Source organism: Pelophylax lessonae, assembly GCF_965119305.1.
Source record: "Pelophylax lessonae genome assembly, chromosome: 13".
NCBI classification, from domain to species: Eukaryota; Metazoa; Chordata; class Amphibia; order Anura; family Ranidae; genus Pelophylax; species Pelophylax lessonae.
This window is the reverse complement of record NC_138780.1, coordinates 82,089,762-82,114,832: the sequence shown is the minus strand read 5'-3', so window position 1 is coordinate 82,114,832 and position 25,071 is coordinate 82,089,762.

Here is a 25,071-nt window from a genome sequence, read left to right as displayed (position 1 = left end):
CTCCGCTCGCCCCTTCCACCGTCATTTTCTCTCTACCCACCCTTGCCTCCTTCTCCGCGCAGCTCTCGATTCCCTCTTCTCTCTCGCACCCTCCATATTACATCCAGCTCCAGGAGCTCCATCATAGCTCCTCGCTGTCGCTGGGAGGATGTTTTCTCCTCTGCTCGCCGCTTCCGCCGTCATTTTCTCTCCACCCACCCTTGCCTCCTTCTCCGCGCCGCTCTCGATTCCCCCCTCTCTTTCGCACCCTCCATGTCATATTCTGCTCCAGGAGCTCCATCATAGCTCCTCGCTGTCGCTGGGAGGATGTTTTCTCCTCCGCTCGCCCCTTCCACCGTCATTTTCTCTCTACCCACCCTTGCCTCCTTCTCCGCGCAGCTCTCGATTCCCCCCTCTCTTTCGCACCCTCCATGTCATATTCCGCTCCAGGAGCTCCATCATAGCTCCTCGCTGTCGCTGGGAGGATGTTTTCTCCTCCGCTCGCCCCTTCCACTGTCATTTTCTCTCTACCCACCCTTTCCTCCTTTTCCGCGCAGCTCTCGATTCCCCCCTCTCTTTCGCACCCTCCATGTCATATTCCGCTCCAGGAGCTCCATCATAGCTCCTCGCTGTCGCTGGGAGGATGTTTTCTCCTCCGCTCGCCCCTTCCACCGTCATTTTCTCTCTACCCACCCTTGCCTCCTTCTCCGCGCAGCTCTCAATTCCCCCCTCTCTTTCGCACCCTCCATGTCATATTCCGCTCCAGGAGCTCCATCATAGCTCCTCGCTGTCACTGGGAGGATGTTTTCTCCTCCGCTCGCCCCTTCCACCGTCATTTTCTCTCTACCCACCCTTGCCTCCTTCTCCGCGCAGCTCTCGATTCCCCCCTCTCTTTCGAACCCTCCATGTCATATTCCGCTCCAGGAGCTCCATCATAGCTCCTCGCTGTCGCTGGGAGGATGTTTTCTTCTCTGCTCGCCCCTTCCACCGTCATTTTCTCTCTACCCACCCTTTCCTCCTTTTCCGCGCAGCTCTCGATTCCCCCCTCTCTTTCGCACCCTCCATGTCATATTCCGCTCCAGGAGCTCCATCATAGCTCCTCGCTGTCGCTGGGAGGATGTTTTCTCCTCCGCTCGCCCCTTCCACCGTCATTTTCTTTCTACCCACCCTTGCCTCCTTTTCCACGCAGCTCTCGATTCCCCCCTCTCTTTCGCACCCTCCATGTCATATTCCGCTCCAGGAGCTCCATCATAGCTCCTCGCTGTTGCTGGGAGGATGTTTTCTCCTCCGCTCGCCCCTTCCACCGTCATTTTCTCTCTACCCACCCTTGCCTCCTTTTCCGCGCAGCTCTCGATTCCCCCCTCTCTTTCGCACCCTCCATGTCATATTCCGCTCCAGGAGTTCCATCATAGCTCCTCACTGTCGCTGGGAGGATGTTTTCTCCTCCGCTCGCCCCTTCCACCGTCATTTTCTCTCTACCCACCCTTGCCTCCTTCTCTGCGCAGCTCTCGATTCCCCCTCTCTTTCGCACCCTCCATGTCATATTCCGCTCCAGGAGCTCCATCATAGCTCCTCGCTGTCGCTGGGAGGATGTTTTCTCCTCCGCTCGCCCCTTCCAACGTCATTTTCTCTCTACCCACCCTTGCCTCCTTTTCCGCGCAGCTCTCGATTCCCCCCTCTCTTTCGCACCCTCCATGTCATATTCCGCTCCAGGAGCTCCATCATAGCTCCTTGCTGTCGCTGGGAGGATGTTTTCTCCTCCGCTCGCCCCTTCCACCGTCATTTTCTCTCTACCCACCCTTGCCTCCTTTTCCGCGCAGCTCTCGATTCCCCCCTCTCTTTCGCACCCTCCATGTCATATTCCGCTCCAGGAGTTCCATCATAGCTCCTCACTGTCGCTGGGAGGATGTTTTCTCCTCCGCTCGCCCCTTCCACCGTCATTTTCTCTCTACCCACCCTTGCCTCCTTCTCCGCGCAGCTCTCGATTCCCCCCTCTCTTTCGCACCCTCCATGTCATATTCCGCTCCAGGAGCTCCATCATAGCTCCTCGCTGTCGCTGGGAGGATGTTTTCTCCTCCGCTCGCCCCTTCCACTGTCATTTTCTCTCTACCCACCCTTGCCTCCTTTTCCGCACAGCTCTCGATTCCCCCCTCTCTTTCGCACCCTCCATGTCATATTCCGCTCCAGGAGCTCCATCATAGCTCCTTGCTGTCGCTGGGAGGATGTTTTCTCCTCCGCTCGCCCCTTCCACCGTCATTTTCTCTCTACCCACCCTTGCCTCCTTTTCCGCGCAGCTCTCGATTCCCCCCTCTCTTTCGCACCCTCCATGTCATATTCCGCTCCAGGAGTTCCATCATAGCTCCTCACTGTCGCTGGGAGGATGTTTTCTCCTCCGCTCGCCCCTTCCACCATCATTTTCTCTCTACCCACCCTTGCCTCCTTTTCCGCGCAGCTCTCGATTCCCCCCTCTCTTTCGCATCCTCCATGTCATATTCCGCTCCAGGCGTTCCATCATAGCTCCTCACTGTCGCTGGGAGGAAGTTTTCTCCTCCGCTCGCCCCTTCCACCGTCATTTTCTCTCTACCCACCCTTGCCTCCTTCTCCGCGCAGCTCTCGATTCCCCCCTCTCTTTCGCACCCTCCATGTCATATTCCGCTCAAGGAGCTCCATCATAGCTAATCGCTGTCGCTGGGAGGATGTTTTCTCCTCCGCTCGCCCCTTCCACCGTCATTTTCTCTCTACCCACCCTTGCCTCCTTTTCCGCGCAGCTCTCGATTCCCCCCTCTCTTTCGCACCCTCCATGTCATATTCCGCTCCAGGAGTTCCATCATAGCTCCTCACTGTCGCTGGGAGGATGTTTTCTCCTCCGCTCGCCCCTTCCACCGTCATTTTCTCTCTACCCACCCTTGCCTCCTTTTCCGCGCAGCTCTCGATTCCCCCCTCTCTTTCGCACCCTCCATGTCATATTCCGCTCCAGGAGTTCCATCATAGCTCCTCACTGTCGCTGGGAGGATGTTTTCTCCTCCGCTCGCCCCTTCCACCGTCATTTTCTCTCTACCCACCCTTGCCTCCTTTTCCGCGCAGCTCTCGATTCCCCCCTCTCTTTCGCACCCTCCATGTCATATTCCGCTCCAGGAGCTCCATCATAGCTCCTTGCTGTCGCTGGGAGGATGTTTTCTCCTCCGCTCGCCCCTTCCACCGTCATTTTCTCTCTACCCACCCTTGCCTCCTTTTCCGCGCAGCTCTCGATTCCCCCCTCTCTTTCGCACCCTCCATGTCATATTCCGCTCCAGGAGCTCCATCATAGCTCCTTGCTGTCGCTGGGAGGATGTTTTCTCCTCCGCTCGCCCCTTCCACCGTCATTTTCTTTCTACCCACCCTTGCCTCCTTTTCCGCGCAGCTCTCGATTCCCCCCTCTCTTTCGCACCCTCCATGTCATATTCCGCTCCAGGAGCTCCATCATAGCTCCTTGCTGTCGCTGGGAGGATGTTTTCTCCTCCGCTCGCCCCTTCCACCGTCATTTTCTTTCTACCCACCCTTGCCTCCTTCTCCGCGCAGCTCTCGATTCCCTCCTCTCTCTCGCACCCTCCATATTACATCCAGCTCCAGGAGCTCCATCATAGCTCCTCGCTGTCGCTGGGAGGATGTTTTCTCCTCTGCTCGCCGCTTCCGCCGTCATTTTCTCTCCACCCACCCTTGCCTCCTTCTCCGCGCCGCTCTCGATTCCCCCCTCTCTTTCGCACCCTCCATGTCATATTCCACTCCAGGAGCTCCATCATAGCTCCTCGCTGTCGCTGGGAGGATGTTTTCTCCTCCGCTCGCCCCTTCCACCGTCATTTTCTCTCTACCCACCCTTGCCTCCTTCTCTGCGCAGCTCTCAATTCCCCCCTCTCTTTCGCACCCTCCATGTCATATTCCGCTCCAGGAGCTCCATCATAGCTCCTCGCTGTCGCTGGGAGGATGTTTTCTTCTCCGCTCGCCCCTTCCACCGTCATTTTCTCTCTACCCACCCTTGCCTCCTTCTCCGCGCAGCTCTCGATTCCCCCCTCTCTTTCGAACCCTCCATGTCATATTCCGCTCCAGGAGCTCCATCATAGCTCCTCGCTGTCGCTGGGAGGATGTTTTCTCCTCCGCTCGCCCCTTCCACCGTCATTTTCTCTCTACCCACCCTTTCCTCCTTTTCCGCGCAGCTCTCGATTCCCCCCTCTCTTTCACACCCTCCATGTCATATTCCGCTCCAGGAGTTCCATCATAGCTCCTCACTGTCGCTGGGAGGATGTTTTCTCCTCTGCTCGCCCCTTCCACCGTCATTTTCTCGCTACCCACCCTTTCCTCCTTTTCCGCGCAGCTCTCGATTCCCCCCTCTCTTTCGCACCCTCCATGTCATATTCCGCTCCAGGAGCTCCATCATAGCTCCTCGCTGTCGCTGGGAGGATGTTTTCTCCTCCGCTCGCCCCTTCCACCGTCATTTTCTCTCTACCCACCCTTGCCTCCTTCTCCGCGCAGCTCTCGATTCCCTCCTCTCTCTCGCACCCTCCATATTACATCCAGCTCCAGGAGCTCCATCATAGCTCTTCGCTGTCGCTGGGAGGATGTTTTCTCCTCCACTCGCCCCTTGAACCGTCATTTTCTCTCTACCCACCCTTGCCTCCTTCTCCGCGCTGCTCTCGATTCCCTCCTCTCTCTCGCACCCTCCATATTACATCCAGCTCCAGGAGCTCCATCATAGCTCCTCGCTGTCGCTGGGAGGATGTTTTCTCCTCCGCTCGCCCCTTCCACCGTCATTTTCTCTCTACCCACCCTTGCCTCCTTCTCCGCGCAGCTCTCGATTCCCTCCTCTCTCTCGCACCCTCCATATTACATCCAGCTCCAGGAGCTCCATCATAGCTCCTCGCTGTCGCTGGGAGGATGTTTTCTCCTCTGCTCGCCGCTTCCGCCGTCATTTTCTCTCTACCCACCCTTTCCTCCTTTTCCGCGCAGCTCTCGATTCCCCCCTCTCTTTCGCACCCTCCATGTCATATTCTGCTCCAGGAGCTCCATCATAGCTCCTCGCTGTCGCTGGGAGGATGTTTTCTCCTCCGCTCGCCCCTTCCACCGTCATTTTCTCTCTACCCACCCTTGCCTCCTTCTCCGCGCAGCTCTCAATTCCCCCCTCTCTTTCGCACCCTCCATGTCATATTCCGCTCCAGGAGCTCCATCATAGCTCCTCGCTGTCGCTGGGAGGATGTTTTCTCCTCCGCTCGCCCCTTCCACCGTCATTTTCTCTCTACCCACCCTTGCCTCCTTCTCCGCGCAGCTCTCGATTCCCCCCTCTCTTTCGAACCCTCCATGTCATATTCCGCTCCAGGAGCTCCATCATAGCTCCTCGCTGTTGCTGGGAGGATGTTTTCTCCTCCGCTCGCCCCTTCCACCGTCATTTTCTCTCTACCCACCCTTGCCTCCTTCTCCGCGCAGCTCTCGATTCCCCCCTCTCTTTCGCACCCTCCATGTCATATTCCGCTCCAGGAGCTCCATCATAGCTCCTCGCTGTCGCTGGGAGGATTTTTTCTCCTCTGCTCGCCCCTTCCACCGTCATTTTCTCTCTACCCACCCTTTCCTCCTTTTCCGCGCAGCTCTCGATTCCCCCCTCTCTTGCGCACCCTCCATGTCATATTCCGCTCCAGGAGCTCCATCATAGCTCCTCGCTGTCGCTGGGAGGATGTTTTCTCCTCCGCTCGCCCCTTCCACCGTCATTTTCTCTCTACCCACCCTTGCCTCCTTTTCCGCGCAGCTCTCGATTCCCCCCTCTCTTTCGCACCCTCCATGTCATATTCCGCTCCAGGAGTTCCATCATAGCTCCTCACTGTCGCTGGGAGGATGTTTTCTCCTCCACTCGCCCCTTCCACCGTCATTTTCTCTCTACCCACCCTTGCCTCCTTCTACGCGCTGCTCTCGATTCCCTCCTCTCTCTCGCACCCTCCATATTACATCCAGCTCCAGGAGCTCCATCATAGCTCCTCGCTGTCGCTGGGAGGATGTTTTCTCCTCCGCTCGCCCCTTCCACCGTCATTTTCTCTCTACCCACCCTTGCCTCCTTCTCCGCGCAGCTCTCGATTCCCTCCTCTCTCTCGCACCCTCCATATTACATCCAGCTCCAGGAGCTCCATCATAGCTCCTCGCTGTCGCTGGGAGGATGTTTTCTCCTCTGCTCGCCGCTTCCGCCGTCATTTTCTCTCCACCCACCCTTGCCTCCTTCTCCGCGCCGCTCTCGATTCCCCCCTCTCTTTCGCACCCTCCATGTCATATTCTGCTCCAGGAGCTCCATCATAGCTCCTCGCTGTCGCTGGGAGGATGTTTTCTCCTCCGCTCGCCCCTTCCACCGTCATTTTCTCTCTACCCACCCTTGCCTCCTTCTCCGCGCAGCTCTCGATTCCCCCCTCTCTTTCGCACCCTCCATGTCATATTCCGCTCCAGGAGCTCCATCATAGCTCCTCGCTGTCGCTGGGAGGATGTTTTCTCCTCCGCTCGCCCCTTCCACCGTCATTTTCTCTCTACCCACCCTTTCCTCCTTTTCCGCGCAGCTCTCGATTCCCCCCTCTCTTTCGCACCCTCCATGTCATATTCCGCTCCAGGAGCTCCATCATAGCTCCTCGCTGTCGCTGGGAGGATGTTTTCTCCTCCGCTCGCCCCTTCCACCGTCATTTTCTCTCTACCCACCCTTGCCTCCTTCTCCGCGCAGCTCTCAATTCCCCCCTCTCTTTCGCACCCTCCATGTCATATTCCGCTCCAGGAGCTCCATCATAGCTCCTCGCTGTCGCTGGGAGGATGTTTTCTCCTCCGCTCGCCCCTTCCACCGTCATTTTTTCTCTACCCACCCTTGCCTCCTTCTCCGCGCAGCTCTCGATTCCCCCCTCTCTTTCGAACCCTCCATGTCATATTCCGCTCCAGGAGCTCCATCATAGCTCCTCGCTGTCGCTGGGAGGATGTTTTCTCCTCTGCTCGCCCCTTCCACCGTCATTTTCTCTCTACCCACCCTTTCCTCCTTTTCCGCGCAGCTCTCGATTCCCCCCTCTCTTTCGCACCCTCCATGTCATATTCCGCTCCAGGAGCTCCATCATAGCTCCTCGCTGTCGCTGGGAGGATGTTTTCTCCTTCGCTCGCCCCTTCCACCGTCATTTTCTTTCTACCCACCCTTGCCTCCTTTTCCACGCAGCTCTCGATTCCCCCCTCTCTTTCGCACCCTCCATGTCATATTCCGCTCCAGGAGCTCCATCATAGCTCCTCGCTGTTGCTGGGAGGATGTTTTCTCCTCCGCTCGCCCCTTCCACCGTCATTTTCTCTCTACCCACCCTTGCCTCCTTCTCCGCGCAGCTCTCGATTCCCCCCTCTCTTTCGCACCCTCCATGTCATATTCCGCTCCAGGAGCTCCATCATAGCTCCTCGCTGTCGCTGGGAGGATTTTTTCTCCTCTGCTCACCCCTTCCACCGTCATTTTCTCTCTACCCACCCTTTTCTCCTTTTCCGCGCAGCTCTCGATTCCCCCCTCTCTTGCGCACCCTCCATGTCATATTCCGCTCCAGGAGCTCCATCATAGCTCCTCGCTGTCGCTGGGAGGATGTTTTCTCCTCCGCTCACCCCTTCCACCGTCATTTTCTCTCTACCCACCCTTGCCTCCTTTTCCGCGCAGCTCTCGATTCCCCCCTCTCTTTCGCACCCTCCATGTCATATTCCGCTCCAGGAGTTCCATCATAGCTCCTCACTGTCGCTGGGAGGATGTTTTCTCCTCCACTCGCCCCTTCCACCGTCATTTTCTCTCTACCCACCCTTGCCTCCTTCTCCGCGCTGCTCTCGATTCCCTCCTCTCTCTCGCACCCTCCATATTACATCCAGCTCCAGGAGCTCCATCATAGCTCCTCGCTGTCGCTGGGAGGATGTTTTCTCCTCCACTCGCCCCTTCCACCGTCATTTTCTCTCTACCCACCCTTGCCTCCTTCTCCGCGCTGCTCTCGATTCCCTCCTCTCTCTCGCACCCTCCATATTACATCCAGCTCCAGGAGCTCCATCATAGCTCCTCGCTGTCGCTGGGAGGATGTTTTCTCCTCTGCTCGCCGCTTCCGCCGTCATTTTCTCTCCACCCACCCTTGCCTCCTTCTCCGCGCCGCTCTCGATTCCCCCCTCTCTTTCGCACCCTCCATGTCATATTCTGCTCCAGGAGCTCCATCATAGCTCCTCGCTGTCGCTGGGAGGATGTTTTCTCCTCCGCTCGCCCCTTCCACCGTCATTTTCTCTCTACCCACCCTTGCCTCCTTCTCCGCGCAGCTCTCGATTTCCCCCTCTCTTTCGCACCCTCCATGTCATATTCCGCTCCAGGAGCTCCATCATAGCTCCTCGCTGTCGCTGGGAGGATGTTTTCTCCTCCGCTCGCCCCTTCCACCGTCATTTTCTCTCTACCCACCCTTTCCTCCTTTTCCGCGCAGCTCTCGATTCCCCCCTCTCTTTCGCACCCTCCATGTCATATTCCGCTCCAGGAGCTCCATCATAGCTCCTCGCTGTCGCTGGGAGGATGTTTTCTCCTCCGCTCGCCCCTTCCACCGTCATTTTCTCTCTACCCACCCTTGCCTCCTTTTCCGCGCAGCTCTCGATTCCCCCCTCTCTTTCGCACCCTCCATGTCATATTCCGCTCCAGGAGCTCCATCATAGCTCCTCGCTGTCGCTGGGAGGATGTTTTCTCCTCCGCTCGCCCCTTCCACCGTCATTTTCTCTCTACCCACCCTTGCCTCCTTCTCCGCGCAGCTCTCAATTCCCCCCTCTCTTTCGCACCCTCCATGTCATATTCCGCTCCAGGAGCTCCATCATAGCTCCTCGCTGTCGCTGGGAGGATGTTTTCTCCTCCGCTCGCCCCTTCCACCGTCATTTTCTCTCTACCCACCCTTGCCTCCTTCTCCGCGCAGCTCTCGATTCCCCCCTCTCTTTCGAACCCTCCATGTCATATTCCGCTCCAGGAGCTCCATCATAGCTCCTCGCTGTCGCTGGGAGGATGTTTTCTCCTCTGCTCGCCCCTTCCACCGTCATTTTCTCTCTACCCACCCTTTCCTCCTTTTCCGCGCAGCTCTCGATTCCCCCCTCTCTTTCGCACCCTCCATGTCATATTCCGCTCCAGGAGTTCCATCATAGCTCCTCACTGTCGCTGGGAGGATGTTTTCTCCTCCGCTCGCCCCTTCCACCGTCATTTTCTCTCTACCCACCCTTGCCTCCTTTTCCGCGCAGCTCTCGATTCCCCCCTCTCTTCCGCACCCTCCATGTCATATTCCGCTCCAGGAGTTCCATCATAGCTCCTCACTGTCGCTGGGAGGAAGTTTTCTCCTCCGCTCGCCCCTTCCACCGTCATTTTCTCTCTACCCACCCTTGCCTACTTTTCCGCGCAGCTCTCGATTCCCCCCTCTCTTTCGCACCCTCCATGTCATATTCCGCTCCAGGAGCTCCATCATAGCTCCTTGCTGTTGCTGGGAGGATGTTTTCTCCTCCGCTCGCCCCTTCCACCGTCATTTTCTCTCTACCCACCCTTGCCTCCTTCTCCGCGCAGCTCTCGATTCCCTCCTCTCTCTCGCACCCTCCATATTACATCCAGCTCCAGGAGCTCCATCATAGCTCCTCGCTGTCGCTGGGAGGATGTTTTCTCCTCTGCTCGCCGCTTCCACCGTCATTTTCTCTCCACCCACCCTTGCCTCCTTCTCCGCGCCGCTCTCGATTCCCCCCTCTCTCTCGCACCCACCATGTCATATCCCGCTCCAGGAGCTCCATCATAGCTCCTCGCTGTTGCTGGGAGGATGTTTTCTCCTCCGCTCGCCCCTTCCACCGTCATTTTCTCTCTACCCACCCTTGCCTCCTTCTCCGCGCAGCTCTCGATTCCCCCCTCTCTCTCGCACCCTCCATATTACATCCAGCTCCAGGAGCTCCATCATAGCTCCTCGCTGTCGCTGGGTGGATGTTTTCTCCTCCGCTCGCCCCTTCCACCGTCATTTTCTCTCTACCCACCCTTGCCTCCTTCTCCGCGCAGCTCTCGATTCCCCCCTCTCTTTCGCACCCTCCATGTCATATTCCGCTCCAGGAGTTCCATCATAGCTCCTCACTGTCGCTGGGAGGATGTTTTCTCCTCTGCTCGCCCCTTCCACCGTCATTTTCTCTCTACCCACCCTTGCCTCCTTCTCCGCGCAGCTCTCGATTCCCCCCTCTCTTTCGCACCCTCCATGTCATATTCCGCTCCAGGAGCTCCATCATAGCTCCTCGCTGTCGCTGGGAGGATGTTTTCTCCTCCGCTCGCCCCTTCCCCCGTCATTTTCTCTCTACCCACCCTTGCCTCCTTTTCCGCGCAGCTCTCGATTCCCCCCTCTCTTTCGCACCCTCCATGTCATATTCCGCTCCAGGAGCTCCATCATAGCTCCTCGCTGTCGCTGGGAGGATGTTTTCTCCTCCGCTCGCCCCTTCCACCGTCATTTTCTCTCTACCCACCCTTGCCTCCTTCTCCGCGCAGCTCTCGATTCCCCTCTCTCTTTCGCACCCTCCATGTCATATTCCGCTCCAGGAGCTCCATCATAGCTCCTCGCTGTCGCTGGGAGGATGTTTTCTCCTCCGCTCGCCCCTTCCACCGTCATTTTCTCTCTACCCACCCTTGCCTCCTTCTCCGCGCAGCTCTCGATTCCCCCCTCTCTCTCGCACCCTCCATATTACATCCAGCTCCAGGAGCTCCATCATAGCTCCTCGCTGTCGCTGGGAGGATGTTTTCTCCTCCGCTCGCCCCTTCCACCGTCATTTTCTCTCTACCCACCCTTGCCTCCTTCTCCGCGCAGCTCTCGATTCCCCCCTCTCTTTCGCACCCTCCATGTCATATTCCGCTCCAGGAGCTCCATCATAGCTCCTCGCTGTCGCTGGGAGGATGTTTTCTCCTCCGCTCGCCCCTTCCACCGTCATTTTCTCTCTACCCACCCTTGCCTCCTTCTCCGCGCAGCTCTCGATTCCCCCCTCTCTCTCGCACCCTCCATGTCATATTCCGCTCCAGGAGTTCCATCATAGCTCCTCACTGTCGCTGGGAGGATGTTTTCTCCTCCGCTCGCCCCTTCCACCGTCATTTTCTCTCTACCCACCCTTGCCTCCTTCTCCGCGCAGCTCTCGATTCCCCCCTCTCTTTCGAACCCTCCATGTCATATTCCGCTCCAGGAGCTCCATCATAGCTCCTCGCTGTCGCTGGGAGGATGTTTTCTCCTCTGCTCGCCCCTTCCACCGTCATTTTCTCTCTACCCACCCTTTCCTCCTTTTCCGCGCAGCTCTCGATTCCCCCCTCTCGTTCGCACCCTCCATGTCATATTCCGCTCCAGGAGCTCCATCATAGCTCCTCGCTGTCGCTGGGAGGATGTTTTCTCCTCCGCTCGCCCCTTCCACCGTCATTTTCTTTCTACCCACCCTTGCCTCCTTTTCCACGCAGCTCTCGATTCCCCCCTCTCTTTCGCACCCTCCATGTCATATTCCGCTCCAGGAGCTCCATCATAGCTCCTCGCTGTCGCTGGGAGGATGTTTTCTCCTCTGCTCGCCCCTTCCACCGTCATTTTCTCTCTACCCACCCTTTCCTCCTTTTCCGCGCAGCTCTCGATTCCCCCCTCTCTTTCGCACCCTCCATGTCATATTCCGCTCCAGGAGTTCCATCATAGCTCCTCACTGTCGCTGGGAGGAAGTTTTCTCCTCCGCTCGCCCCTTCCACCGTCATTTTCTCTCTACCCACCCTTGCCTCCTTTTCCGCGCAGCTCTCGATTCCCCCCTCTCTTTCGCACCCTCCATGTCATATTCCGCTCCAGGAGCTCCATCATAGCTCCTCGCTGTCGCTGGGAGGATGTTTTCTCCTCCGCTCGCCCCTTCCACCGTCATTTTCTCTCTACCCACCCTTGCCTCCTTTTCCGCGCAGCTCTCGATTCCCCCCTCTCTTTCGCACCCTCCATGTCATATTCCGCTCCAGGAGTTCCATCATAGCTCCTCACTGTCGCTGGGAGGAAGTTTTCTCCTCCGCTCGCCCCTTCCACCGTCATTTTCTCTCTACCCACCCTTGCCTCCTTTTCCGCGCAGCTCTCGATTCCCCCCTCTCTTTCGCACCCTCCATGTCATATTCCGCTCCAGGAGCTCCATCATAGCTCCTGGCTGTCGCTGGGAGGATGTTTTCTCCTCCGCTCGCCCCTTCCACCGTCATTTTCTCTCTACCCCCCCTTGCCTCCTTTTCCGCGCAGCTCTCGATTCCCCCCTCTCTTTCGCACCCTCCATGTCATATTCCGCTCCAGGAGTTCCATCATAGCTCCTCACTGTCGCTGGGAGGAAGTTTTCTCCTCCGCTCGCCCCTTCCACCGTCATTTTCTCTCTACCCACCCTTGCCTCCTTTTCCGCGCAGCTCTCGATTCCCCCCTCTCTTTCGCACCCTCCATGTCATATTCCGCTCCAGGAGCTCCATCATAGCTCCTTGCTGTCGCTGGGAGGATGTTTTCTCCTCCGCTCGCCCCTTCCACCGTCATTTTCTCTCTACCCACCCTTGCCTCCTTTTCCGCGCAGCTCTCGATTCCCCCCTCTCTTTCGCACCCTCCATGTCATATTCCGCTCCAGGAGTTCCATCATAGCTCCTCACTGTCACTGGGAGGATGTTTTCTCCTCCGCTCGCCCCTTCCACCGTCATTTTCTCTCTACCCACCCTTGCCTCCTTCTCTGCGCAGCTCTCGATTCCCCCCTCTCTTTCGCACCCTCCATATCATATTCCGCTCCATGAGCTCCATCATAGCTCCTCGCTGTCGCTGGGAGGATGTTTTCTCCTCCGCTCGCCCCTTCCACCGTCATTTTCTCTCTACCCACCCTTGCCTTCTTTTCCGCGCAGCTCTCGATTCCCCCCTCTCTTTCGCACCCTCCATGTCATATTCCGCTCCAGGAGCTCCATCATAGCTCCTTGCTGTCGCTGGGAGGATGTTTTCTCCTCCGCTCGCCCCTTCCACCGTCATTTTCTCTCTACCCACCCTTGCCTCCTTTTCCGCGCAGCTCTCGATTCCCCCCTCTCTTTCGCACCCTCCATGTCATATTCCGCTCCAGGAGTTCCATCATAGCTCCTCACTGTCGCTGGGAGGATGTTTTCTCCTCCGCTCGCCCCTTCCACCGTCATTTTCTCTCTACCCACCCTTGCCTCCTTTTCCGCGCAGCTCTCGATTCCCCCCTCTCTTTCGCACCCTCCATGTCATATTCCGCTCCAGGAGTTCCATCATAGCTCCTCACTGTCGCTGGGAGGATGTTTTCTCCTCCGCTCGCCCCTTCCACCATCATTTTCTCTCTACCCACCCTTGCCTCCTTTTCCGCGCAGCTCTCGATTCCCCCCTCTCTTTCGCACCCTCCATGTCATATTCCGCTCCAGGAGTTCCATCATAGCTCCTCACTGTCGCTGGGAGGAAGTTTTCTCCTCCGCTCGCCCCTTCCACCGTCATTTTCTCTCTACCCACCCTTGCCTCCTTCTCCGCGCAGCTCTCGATTCCCCCCTCTCTTTCGCACCCTCCATGTCATATTCCGCTCCAGGAGCTCCATCATAGCTCCTTGCTGTCGCTGGGAGGATGTTTTCTCCTCCGCTCGCCCCTTCCACCGTCATTTTCTCTCTACCCACCCTTGCCTCCTTTTCCGCGCAGCTCTCGATTCCCCCCTCTCTTTCGCACCCTCCATGTCATATTCCGCTCCAGGAGTTCCATCATAGCTCCTCACTGTCGCTGGGAGGATGTTTTCTCCTCCGCTCGCCCCTTCCACCGTCATTTTCTCTCTACCCACCCTTGCCTCCTTCTCCGCGCAGCTCTCGATTCCCCCCTCTCTTTCGCACCCTCCATGTCATATTCTGCTCCAGGAGCTCCATCATAGCTCCTTGCTGTCGCTGGGAGGATGTTTTCTCCTCCGCTCGCCCCTTCCACCGTCATTTTCTCTCTACCCACCCTTGCCTCCTTTTCCGCGCAGCTCTCGATTCCCCCCTCTCTTTCGCACCCTCCATGTCATATTCCGCTCCAGGAGTTCCATCATAGCTCCTCACTGTCGCTGGGAGGATGTTTTCTCCTCCGCTCGCCCCTTCCACCATCATTTTCTCTCTACCCACCCTTGCCTCCTTTTCCGCGCAGCTCTCGATTCCCCCCTCTCTTTCGCACCCTCCATGTCATATTCCGCTCCAGGAGTTCCATCATAGCTCCTCACTGTCGCTGGGAGGAAGTTTTCTCCTCCGCTCGCCCCTTCCACCGTCATTTTCTCTCTACCCACCCTTGCCTCCTTCTCCGCGCAGCTCTCGATTCCCCCCTCTCTTTCGCACCCTCCATGTCATATTCCGCTCCAGGAGCTCCATCATAGCTCCTTGCTGTCGCTGGGAGGATGTTTTCTCCTCCGCTCGCCCATTCCACCGTCATTTTCTCTCTACCCACCCTTGCCTCCTTTTCCGCGCAGCTCTCGATTCCCCCCTCTCTTTCGCACCCTCCATGTCATATTCCGCTCCAGGAGTTCCATCATAGCTCCTCACTGTCGCTGGGAGGATGTTTTCTCCTCCGCTCGCCCCTTCCACCGTCATTTTCTCTCTACCCACCCTTGCCTCCTTCTCCGCGCAGCTCTCGATTCCCTCCTCTCTCTCGCACCCTCCATATTACATCCAGCTCCAGGAGCTTCATCATAGCTCCTCGCTGTCGCTGGGAGGATGTTTTCTCCTCCGCTCGCCCCTTCCACCGTCATTTTCTCTCTACCCACCCTTGCCTCCTTCTCTGCGCAGCTCTCGATTCCCCCCTCTCTTTCGCACCCTCCATGTCATATTCCGCTCCAGGAGCTCCATCATAGCTCCTCGCTGTCGCTGGGAGGATGTTTTCTCCTCCGCTCGCTCCTTCCACCGTCATTTTCTCTCTACCCACCCTTGCCTCCTTCTCCGCGCAGCTCTCGATTCCCTCCTCTCTCTCGCACCCTCCATATTACATCCAGCTCCAGGAGCTCCATCATAGCTCCTCGCTGTCGCTGGGAGGATGTTTTCTCCTCTGCTCGCCGCTTCCGCCGTCATTTTCTCTCCACCCACCCTTGCCTCCTTCTCCGCGCCGCTCTCGATTCCCCCCTCTCTTTCGCACCCTCCATGTCATATTCCGCTCCAGGAGCTCCATCATAGCTCCTCGCTGTCGCTGGGAGGATGTTTTCTCCTCCGCTCGCCCCTTCCACCGTCATTTTCTCTCTACCCACCCTTGCCTCCTTCTCCGCGCAGCTCTCGATTCCCCCCTCTCTTTCGAACCCTCCATGTCATATTCCGCTCCAGGAGCTCCATCATAGCTCCTCGCTGTCGCTGGGAGGATGTTTTCTCCTCTGCTCGCCCCTTCCACCGTCATTTTCTCGCTACCCACCCTTTCCTCCTTTTCCGCGCAGCTCTCGATTCCCCCCTCTCTTTCGCACCCTCCATGTCATATTCCGCTCCAGGAGCTCCATCATAGCTCCTCGCTGTCGCTGGGAGGATGTTTTCTCCTCCGCTCGCCCCTTCCACCGTCATTTTCTCTCTACCCACCCTTGCCTCCTTCTCCGCGCAGCTCTCGATTCCCTCCTCTCTCTCGCACCCTCCATATTACATCCAGCTCCAGGAGCTCCATCATAGCTCTTCGCTGTCGCTGGGAGGATGTTTTCTCCTCCGCTCGCCCCTTCCACCGTCATTTTCTCTCTACCCACCCTTGCCTCCTTCTCCGCGCAGCTCTCGATTCCCTCCTCTCTCTCGCACCCTCCATATTACATCCAGCTCCAGGAGCTCCATCATAGCTCTTCGCTGTCGCTGGGAGGATGTTTTCTCCTCCACTCGCCCCTTCCACCGTCATTTTCTCTCTACCCACCCTTGCCTCCTTCTCCGCGCTGCTCTCGATTCCCTCCTCTCTCTCGCACCCTCCATATTACATCCAGCTCCAGGAGCTCCATCATAGCTCCTCGCTGTCGCTGGGAGGATGTTTTCTCCTCCGCTCGCCCCTTCCACCGTCATTTTCTCTCTACCCACCCTTGCCTCCTTCTCCGCGCAGCTCTCGATTCCCTCCTCTCTCTCGCACCCTCCATATTACATCCAGCTCCAGGAGCTCCATCATAGCTCCTCGCTGTCGCTGGGAGGATGTTTTCTCCTCTGCTCGCCGCTTCCGCCGTAATTTTCTCTCCACCCACCCTTGCCTCCTTCTCCGCGCCGCTCTCGATTCCCCCCTCTCTTTCGCACCCTCCATGCCATATTCTGCTCCAGGAGCTCCATCATAGCTCCTCGCTGTCGCTGGGAGGATGTTTTCTCCTCCGCTCGCCCCTTCCACCGTCATTTTCTCTCTACCCACCCTTGCCTCCTTCTCCGCGCAGCTCTCGATTGCCCCCTCTCTTTCGCACCCTCCATGTCATATTCTGCTCCAGGAGCTCCATCATAGCTCCTCGCTGTCGCTGGGAGGATGTTTTCTCCTCCGCTCGCCCCTTCCACCGTCATTTTCTCTCTACCCACCCTTTCCTCCTTTTCCGCGCAGCTCTCGATTCCCCCCTCTCTTTCGCACCCTCCATGTCATATTCCGCTCCAGGAGCTCCATCATAGCTCCTCGCTGTCGCTGGGAGGATGTTTTCTCCTCCGCTCGCCCCTTCCACCGTCATTTTCTCTCTACCCACCCTTGCCTCCTTTTCCGCGCAGCTCTCGATTCCCCCCTCTCTTTCGCACCCTCCATGTCATATTCTGCTCCAGGAGCTCCATCATAGCTCCTCGCTGTCGCTGGGAGGATGTTTTCTCCTCCGCTCGCCCCTTCCACCGTCATTTTCTCTCTACCCACCCTTGCCTCCTTCTCCGCGCAGCTCTCAATTCCCCCCTCTCTTTCGCACCCTCCATGTCATATTCCGCTCCAGGAGCTCCATCATAGCTCCTCGCTGTCGCTGGGAGGATGTTTTCTCCTCCGCTCGCCCCTTCCACCGTCATTTTCTCTCTACCCACCCTTGCCTCCTTCTCCGCGCAGCTCTCGATTCCCCCCTCTCTTTCGAACCCTCCATGTCATATTCCGCTCCAGGAGCTCCATCATAGCTCCTCGCTGTCGCTGGGAGGATGTTTTCTCCTCTGCTCGCCCCTTCCACCGTCATTTTCTCTCTACCCACCCTTTCCTCCTTTTCCGCGCAGCTCTCGATTCCCCCCTCTCTTTCGCACCCTCCATGTCATATTCCGCTCCAGGAGCTCCATCATAGCTCCTCGCTGTCGCTGGGAGGATGTTTTCTCCTCCGCTCGCCCCTTCCACCGTCATTTTCTTTCTACCCACCCTTGCCTCCTTTTCCACGCAGCTCTCGATTCCCCCCTCTCTTTCGCACCCTCCATGTCATATTCCGCTCCAGGAGCTCCATCATAGCTCCTCGCTGTTGCTGGGAGGATGTTTTCTCCTCCGCTCGCCCCTTCCACCGTCATTTTCTCTCTACCCACCCTTGCCTCCTTCTCCGCGCAGCTCTCGATTCCCCCCTCTCTTTCGCACCCTCCATGTCATATTCCGCTCCAGGAGCTCCATCATAGCTCCTCGCTGTCGCTGGGAGGATTTTTTCTCCTCTGCTCGCCCCTTCCACCGTCATTTTCTCTCTACCCACCCTTTCCTCCTTTTCCGCGCAGCTCTCGATTCCCCCCTCTCTTGCGCACCCTCCATGTCTTATTCCGCTCCAGGAGCTCCATCATAGCTCCTCGCTGTCGCTGGGAGGATGTTTTCTCCTCCGCTCGCCCCTTCCACCGTCATTTTCTCTCTTCCCACCCTTGCCTCCTTTTCCGCGCAGCTCTCGATTCCCCCCTCTCTTTCGCACCCTCCATGTCATATTCCGCTCCAGGAGCTCCATCATAGCTCCTCGCTGTCGCTGGGAGGATGTTTTCTCCTCCGCTCGCCCCTTCCACCGTCATTTTCTCTCTACCCACCCTTGCCTCCTTCTCCGCGCAGCTCTCGATTCCCCCCTCTCTTTCGAACCCTCCATGTCATATTCCGCTCCAGGAGCTCCATCATAGCTCCTCGCTGTCGCTGGGAGGATGTTTTCTCCTCTGCTCGCCCCTTCCACCGTCATTTTCTCTCTACCCACCCTTTCCTCCTTTTCCGCGCAGCTCTCGATTCCCCCCTCTCTTTCGCACCCTCCATGTCATATTCCGCTCCAGGAGCTCCATCATAGCTCCTCGCTGTCGCTGGGAGGATGTTTTCTCCTCCGCTCGCCCCTTCCACCGTCATTTTCTTTCTACCCACCCTTTCCTCCTTTTCCGCGCAGCCCCTTCCACCGTCATTTTCTCTCTACCCACCCTTTCCTCCTTTTCCGCGCAGCTCTCGATTCCCCCCTCTCTTGCGCACCCTCCATGTCTTATTCCGTGCTCGCCCCTTCCACCGTCATTTTCTCTCTACCCACCCTTTCCTCCTTTTCCGCGCAGCTCTCGATTCCCCCCTCTCTTGCGCACCCTCCATGTCTTATTCCGCTCCAGGAGTTCCATCATAGCTCCTCACTGTCGCTGGGAGGATGTTTTCTCCTCCACTCGCCCCTTCCACCGTCATTTTCTCTCTACCCACCCTTGCCTCCTTCTCCGCGCTGCTCTCGATTCCCTCCTCTCTCTCGCACCCTCCATATTACATCCAGCTCCAGGAGCTCAATCATAGCTCCTCGCTGTCGCTGGGAGGATGTTTTCTCCTCTGCTCGCCGCTTCCGCCGTCATTTTCTCTCCACCCACCCTTGCCTCCTTCTCCGCGCCGCTCTCGATTCCCCCCTCTCTTTCGCACCCTCCATGTCATATTCTGCTCCAGGAGCTCCATCATAGCTCCTCGCTGTCGCTGGGAGGATGTTTTCTCCTCCGCTCGCCCCTTCCACCGTCATTTTCTCTCTACCCACCCTTGCCTCCTTTTCCACACAGCTCTCGATTCCCCCCTCTCTTTCGCACCCTCCATGTCATATTCCGCTCCAGGAGCTCCATCATAGCTCCTCGCTGTTGCTGGGAGGATGTTTTCTCCTCCGCTCGCCCCTTCCACCGTCATTTTCTCTCTACCCACCCTTGCCTCCTTCTCCGCGCAGCTCTCGATTCCCCCCTCTCTTTCGCACCCTCCATGTCATATTCCGCTCCAGGAGCTCCATCATAGCTCCTCGCTGTCGCTGGGAGGATTTTTTCTCCTCTGCTCGCCCCTTCCACCGTCATTTTCTCTCTACCCACCCTTTCCTCCTTTTCCGCGCAGCTCTCGATTCACCCCTCTCTTGCGCACCCTCCATGTCATATTCTGCTCCAGGAGCTCCATCATAGCTCCTCACTGTCGCTGGGAGGAAGTTTTCTCCTCCGCTTGCCCCTTCCACCGTCATTTTCTCTCTACCCACCCTTGCCTCCTTTTCCGCGCAGCTCTCGATTCCCCCCTCTCTTTCGCACCCTCCATGTCATATTCCGCTCCAGGAGCTCCATCATAGCTCCTTGCTGTCGCTGGGAGGATGTTTTCTCCTCCGCTCGCCCCTTCCACCGTCATTTTCTCTCTACCCACCCTTGCCTCCTTTTCCGCGCAGCTCTCGATTCCCCCCTCTCTTTCGCACCCTCCATGTCATATTCCGCTCCAGGAGTTCCATCATAGCTCCTCACTGTCGCTGGGAGGATGTTTTCTCCTCCGCTCGCCCCTTCCACCGTCATTTTCTCTCTACCCACCCTTGCCTCCTTTTCCGCGCAGCTCTCGATTCCCCCCTCTCTTTCGCACCCTCCATGTCATATTCCGCTCCAGGAGCTCCATCATAGCTCCTCGCTGTCGCTGGGAGGATGTTTTCTCCTCCGCTCGCCCCTTCCACCGTCATTTTCTCTCTACCCACCCTTGCCTCCTTTTCCGCGCAGCTCTCGATTCCCCCCTCTCTTTCGCACCCTCCATGTCATATTCCGCTCCAGGAGTTCCATCATAGCTCCTCACTGTGGCTGGGAGGATGTTTTCTCCTCCGCTCGCCCCTTCCACCATCATTTTCTCTCTACCCCCCCTTGCCTCCTTTTCCGCGCAGCTCTCGATTCCCCCCTCTCTTTCGCACCCTCCATGTCATATTCCGCTCCAGGAGTTCCATCATAGCTCCTCACTGTCGCTGGGAGGATGTTTTCTCCTCCGCTCGCCCCTTCCACCGTCATTTTCTCTCTACCCACCCTTGCCTCCTTTTCCGCGCAGCTCTCGATTCCCCCCTCTCTTTCGCACCCTCCATGTCATATTCCGCTCCAGGAGCTCCATCATAGCTCCTTGCTGTCGCTGGGAGGATGTTTTCTCCTCCGCTCGCCCCTTCCACCGTCATTTTCTCTCTACCCACCCTTGCCTCCTTTTCCGCGCAGCTCTCGATTCCCCCCTCTCTTTCGCACCCTCCATGTCATATTCCGCTCCAGGAGTTCCATCATAGCTCCTCACTGTCGCTGGGAGGATGTTTTCTCCTCCGCTCGCCCCTTCCACCGTCATTTTCTCTCTACCCACCCTTGCCTCCTTCTCCGCGCAGCTCTCGATTCCCCCCTCTCTTTCGCACCCTCCATGTCATATTCCGCTCCAGGAGCTCCATCATAGCTCCTCGCTGTCGCTGGGAGGATGTTTTCTCCTCCGCTCGCCCCTTCCACCGTCATTTTCTCTCTACCCACCCTTGCCTCCTTTTCCGCGCAGCTCTCGATTCCCCCCTCTCTTTCGCACCCTCCATGTCATATTCCGCTCCAGGAGCTCCATCATAGCTCCTTGCTGTCGCTGGGAGGATGTTTTCTCCTCCGCTCGCCCCTTCCACCGTCATTTTCTCTCTACCCACCCTTGCCTCCTTTTCCACGCAGCTCTCGATTCCCCCCTCTCTTTCGCACCCTCCATGTCATATTCCGCTCCAGGAGTTCCATCATAGCTCCTCACTGTCGCTGGGAGGATGTTTTCTCCTCCGCTCGCCCCTTCCACCGTCATTTTCTCTCTACCCACCCTTGCCTCCTTCTCCGCGCAGCTCTCGATTCCCCCCTCTCTTTCGCACCCTCCATGTCATATTCCGCTCCAGGAGCTCCATCATAGCTCCTCGCTGTCGCTGGGAGGATGTTTTCTCCTCCGCTCGCCCCTTCCACCGTCATTTTCTCTCTACCCACCCTTGCCTCCTTTTCCGCGCAGCTCTCGATTCCCCCCTCTCTTTCGCACCCTCCATGTCATATTCCGCTCCAGGAGCTCCATCATAGCTCCTTGCTGTCGCTGGGAGGATGTTTTCTCCTCCGATCGCCCCTTCCACCGTCATTTTCTCTCTACCCACCCTTGCCTCCTTTTCCGCGCAGCTCTCGATTCCCCCCTCTCTTTCGCACCCTCCATGTCATATTCCGCTCCAGGAGTTCCATCATAGCTCCTCACTGTCGCTGGGAGGATGTTTTCTCCTCCGCTCGCCCCTTCCACCATCATTTTCTCTCTACCCACCCTTGCCTCCTTTTCCGCGCAGCTCTCGATTCCCCCCTCTCTTTCGCACCCTCCATGTCATATTCCGCTCCAGGAGTTCCATCATAGCTCCTCACTGTCGCTGGGAGGAAGTTTTCTCCTCCGCTCGCCCCTTCCACCGTCATTTTCTCTCTACCCACCCTTGCCTCCTTTTCCGCGCAGCTCTCGATTCCCCCCTCTCTTTCGCACCCTCCATGTCATATTCCGCTCCAGGAGTTCCATCATAGCTCCTCACTGTCGCTGGGAGGAAGTTTTCTCCTCCGCTTGCCCCTTCCACCGTCATTTTCTCTCTACCCACCCTTGCCTCCTTTTCCGCGCAGCTCTCGATTCCCCCCTCTCTTTCGCACCCTCCATGTCATATTCCGCTCCAGGAGCTCCATCATAGCTCCTTGCTGTCGCTGGAAGGATGTTTTCTCCTTTCGCTCGCCCCTTCCACCGTCATTTTCTCTCTACCCACCCTTGCCTCCTTTTCCGCGCAGCTCTCGATTCCCCCCTCTCTTTCGAACCCTCCATGTCATATTCCGCTCCAGGAGCTCCATCATAGCTCCTCGCTGTCGCTGGGAGGATGTTTTCTCCTCTGCTCGCCCCTTCCACCGTCATTTTCTCTCTACCCACCCTTTCCTCCTTTTCCGCGCAGCTCTCGATTCCCCCCTCTCTTTCGCACCCTCCATGTCATATTCCGCTCCAGGAGCTCCATCATAGCTCCTCGCTGTCGCTGGGAGGATGTTTTCTCCTCCGCTCGCCCCTTCCACCGTCATTTTCTTTCTACCCACCCTTGCCTCCTTTTCCACACAGCTCTCGATTCCCCCCTCTCTTTCGCACCCTCCATGTCATATTCCGCTCCAGGAGCTCCATCATAGCTCCTCGCTGTTGCTGGGAGGATGTTTTCTCCTCCGCTCGCCCCTTCCACCGTCATTTTCTCTCTACCCACCCTTGCCTCCTTCTCCGCGCAGCTCTCGATTCCCCCCTCTCTTTCGCACCCTCCATGTCATATTCCGCTCCAGGAGCTCCATCATAGCTCCTCGCTGTCGCTGGGAGGATTTTTTCTCCTCTGCTCGCCCCTTCCACCGTCATTTTCTCTCTACCCACCCTTTCCTCCTTTTCCGCGCAGCTATCGATTCCCCCCTCTCTTGCGCACCCTCCATGTCATATTCCGCTCCAGGAGCTCCATCATAGCTCCTCACTGTCGCTGGGAGGAAGTTTTCTCCTCCGCTTGCCCCTTCCACCGTCATTTTCTCTCTACCCACCCTTGCCTCCTTTTCCGCGCAGCTCTCGATTCCCCCCTCTCTTTCGCACCCTCCATGTCATATTCCGCTCCAGGAGCTCCATCATAGCTCCTTGCTGTCGCTGGGAGGATGTTTTCTCCTCCGCTCGCCCCTTCCACCGTCATTTTCTCTCTACCCACCCTTGCCTCCTTTTCCGCGCAGCTCTCGATTCCCCCCTCTCTTTCGCACCCTCCATGTCATATTCCGCTCCAGGAGTTCCATCATAGCTCCTCACTGTCGCTGGGAGGATGTTTTCTCCTCCGCTCGCCCCTTCCACCGTCATTTTCTCTCTACCCACCCTTGCCTCCTTTTCCGCGCAGCTCTCGATTCCCCCCTCTCTTTCGCACCCTCCATGTCATATTCCGCTCCAGGAGCTCCATCATAGCTCCTTGCTGTCGCTGGGAGGATGTTTTCTCCTCCGCTCGCCCCTTCCACCGTCATTTTCTCTCTACCCACCCTTGCCTCCTTTTCCGCGCAGCTCTCGATTCCCCCCTCTCTTTCGCACCCTCCATGTCATATTCCGCTCCAGGAGTTCCATCATAGCTCCTCACTGTCGCTGGGAGGATGTTTTCTCCTCCGCTCGCCCCTTCCACCGTCATTTTCTCTCTACCCACCCTTGCCTCCTTTTCCGCGCAGCTCTCGATTCCCCCCTCTCTTTCGCACCCTCCATGTCATATTCCGCTCCAGGAGCTCCATCATAGCTCCTCGCTGTCGCTGGGAGGATGTTTTCTCCTCCGCTCGCCCCTTCCACCGTCATTTTCTCTCTACCCACCCTTGCCTCCTTTTCCGCGCAGCTCTCGATTCCCCCCTCTCTTTCGCACCCTCCATGTCATATTCCGCTCCAGGAGTTCCATCATAGCTCCTCACTGTCGCTGGGAGGATGTTTTCTCCTCCGCTCGTCCCTTCCACCATCATTTTCTCTCTACCCCCCCTTGCCTCCTTTTCCGCGCAGCTCTCGATTCCCCCCTCTCTTTCGCACCCTCCATGTCATATTCCGCTCCAGGAGTTCCATCATAGCTCCTCACTGTCGCTGGGAGGATGTTTTCTCCTCCGCTCGCCCCTTCCACCGTCATTTTCTCTCTACCCACCCTTGCCTCCTTTTCCGCGCAGCTCTCGATTCCCCCCTCTCTTTCGCACCCTCCATGTCATATTCCGCTCCAGGAGCTCCATCATAGCTCCTTGCTGTCGCTGGGAGGATGTTTTCTCCTCCGCTCGCCCCTTCCACCGTCATTTTCTCTCTACCCACCCTTGCCTCCTTTTCCGCGCAGCTCTCGATTCCCCCCTCTCTTTCGCACCCTCCATGTCATATTCCGCTCCAGGAGTTCCATCATAGCTCCTCACTGTCGCTGGGAGGATGTTTTCTCCTCCGCTCGCCCCTTCCACCGTCATTTTCTCTCTACCCACCCTTGCCTCCTTCTCCGCGCAGCTCTCGATTCCCCCCTCTCTTTCGCACCCTCCATGTCATATTCCGCTCCAGGAGTTCCATCATAGCTCCTCACTGTCGCTGGGAGGAAGTTTTCTCCTCCGCTCGCCCCTTCCACCGTCATTTTCTCTCTACCCACCCTTGCCTCCTTTTCCGCGCAGCTCTCGATTCCCCCCTCTCTTTCGCACCCTCCATGTCATATTCCGCTCCAGGAGCTCCATCATAGCTCCTTGCTGTCGCTGGGAGGATGTTTTCTCCTCCGCTCGCCCCTTCCACCGTCATTTTCTCTCTACCCACCCTTGCCTCCTTTTCCGCGCAGCTCTCGATTCCCCCCTCTCTTTCGCACCCTCCATGTCATATTCCACTCCAGGAGTTCCATCATAGCTCCTCACTGTCGCTGGGAGGATGTTTTCTCCTCCGCTCGCCCCTTCCACCATCATTTTCTCTCTACCCACCCTTGCCTCCTTTTCCGCGCAGCTCTCGATTCCCCCCTCTCTTTCGCACCCTCCATGTCATATTCCGCTCCAGGAGTTCCATCATAGCTCCTCACTGTCGCTGGGAGGATGTTTTCTCCTCCGCTCGCCCCTTCCACCGTCATTTTCTCTCTACCCACCCTTGCCTCCTTCTCCGCGCAGCTCTCGATTCCCCCCTCTCTTTCACACCCTCCATGTCATATTCTGCTCCAGGAGCTCCATCATAGCTCCTCGCTGTCGCTGGGAGGATGTTTTCTCCTCCGCTCGCCCCTTCCACCGTCATTTTCTCTCTACCCACCCTTGCCTCCTTCTCCGCGCAGCTCTCGATTCCCCCCTCTCTTTCGCACCCTCCATGTCATATTCCGCTCCAGGAGCTCCATCATAGCTCCTTGCTGTCGCTGGGAGGATGTTTTCTCCTCCGCTCGCCCCTTCCACCATCATTTTCTCTCTACCCACCCTTGCCTCCTTCTCCGCGCAGCTCTCGATTCCCCCCTCTCTTTCGCACCCTCCATGTCATATTCCGC